Source organism: Morone saxatilis, unplaced genomic scaffold (assembly GCF_004916995.1).
Source record: "Morone saxatilis isolate NCDOM2014 unplaced genomic scaffold, NCSU_SB_2.0 Contig12, whole genome shotgun sequence".
Taxonomy (NCBI): domain Eukaryota; kingdom Metazoa; phylum Chordata; class Actinopteri; family Moronidae; genus Morone; species Morone saxatilis.
The window spans coordinates 1,349,439-1,351,591 of NW_023339674.1; positions in this window are offsets into that span (position 1 = coordinate 1,349,439).

Consider the following 2,153-nt stretch of genomic DNA (forward strand, 5'->3'; position numbering starts at 1 on the left):
CTCGCTCTCATCTGGATGCTCTCCAGCACAGGTAACTCTACTCACTCCTTAATGCAGGTATAATCAATTTAAGGCTCATTAGAGTTTAATTGAAAATGGAGTCAAAGTAATTTGAGGAACAAAAAAGAAAGATGAAGTAGTTTATAGTGGCAGAGAGAGTTTGATAAATCACCAAATGACTTAAAGATGCAGAACTCTGCTCACTTTTCAGAAGTTGTTTTAACTTTATGTAAAATATGAGCCTCAATTTTCACCTGAAGACTTAAATACTTCTGTTCGTGTTTCATTTGATGATTTAATGACAGCAGAGTGATTTCAATTACATTTGTCCAGATCAATTATTTATTTATATTTATTATTATATATATGTATTAATTTATTTGTATTTTTTCCTTATTGCAGCTGAAGCTCTTCAGTGTAAGCACAGTGACACATCAGACCTAAGGTCTTGTACATCTGCTGATGAGATGTGTGCAACAGTTGCATATCAGAGTAAGCCCTTTTCACATGAAAGTAAAAAATATAAAAATACATTTTAAACTCCTTTACTTTTAGATGAAATGTCTGCTTTATTGGTCTGTGTGTTTTTAACATTTAAAAAAATTCTGCTTAGGTCAGATTGGAAGTGAAGCAAATGCAAAGGCGATCATCAGATCCTGTGTGCCGTCCTCTCTCTGCGCTGGAAACAATCAGATATTTTCATTCAGTATTTCTGACACAAAGTTTGCTGCATCAATTCATTGCTGCGACACAAATGGCTGCAACAACCAACCTCTACCTTGTAAGTATTTTTAAATTGTATTTGAATTATGTATGGATATATTAAACACATAAAATCAGAATCAGAATCAGAAATACTTTAATAATCCCCGTGGGGAAATTACTTACATATTCAGGAGCCCGTTGATGATATTGAACATGTGATGCAATGTCTGTTGTTCACTTCTGAATTATTCTAAGAGGAGTTTGAGGAGATGCATTAAACTTAACGCTTAGTATCACCTGTGATTGGTTCCAAGGGTGGGGTGCATCCCTAACCCCTGAAGTTAAGGTGAGCGTCTCCTTCAGCACCTCATTTATAAAACTCAGCGTAGAGTCCATCCTAAAACATTACACAACCTCTGAATCTACTTACGCAAATGAAGATTCAGATCAAGCCGATAGCTTAGATAGAACAGAACTGCACCAGCTACCAGGTATCTGCTGATTTTATTTTACTGCTCATTATTGAGTTAAAGGACCATTTTGTTTCTGGTCTCAACATACGCGAGCAACACTTCAGGCCTGTAATGATGGTGGTGTGTATGGGCCCACTGATATGGAATTTAAAGTGTACTTGAGGTAAAACTTTATTTTGTTTTATCCTTTTGCAAACAAACTACTGAAGTGATTTCTATAATGTGAAATTGGATTTAAAAGTAAAGTACACTAATTGTTAATTTTTTTATATATTTTATTTTATATTTTCTAAATAATAAGAAATTACACCTTTAAGTATAAACCTGTGTGGCGTTTGATTATTGGAAGTGTTTCACCATTTTCAAGGTTTAATATTCGAGATTTATATTTTGAGTTAAATGGGCAATATATTTGTGTTTGTGAACTCAGAAGAAGGAAAGCTAAGATAATTAACGTAGAGTCTGAGGGTTAATATTTAGGGAACTTAGCTCTACTGTTTCCAGTGTGTGTAAAACTTTGTTGGAGCTCTACACATGGGTGAAAGCATGTGTAGAAATGCACATACTTTACCACAACTTCTTGTGCATAACAACCTTTATTAATGGGGTCCCTCAACGGGCAAAGAACCAATCGCTTACTCACTCATCCCGGTATCTAGGTGGGGATGATATCTGTTTTGACTGCCTCTGCCCCCCCCGTACAGGCAGTCCGGTGCAGGTTAGAGGGGGGCAGGGCTGTAGATGGTTTCGGTGGAGAACCCATCCCATCTTCTTCTGGTCAAACCTTCTCCGCTCCGAGATCAGCTTGGTGGCGTCCAACCAAAACCTGATCCTCCTTATTTTGTCACCAACCACATCTCCCGCCATCTTTCCAACAGACAGTTCTTGGTTTTTCAGTAACCTCTGTGTTTCATACATGTCTCCTGTTCTGTTTCAGACCCTGATTTACAGGTGAAAAATGGCCTGCAGTGTGTC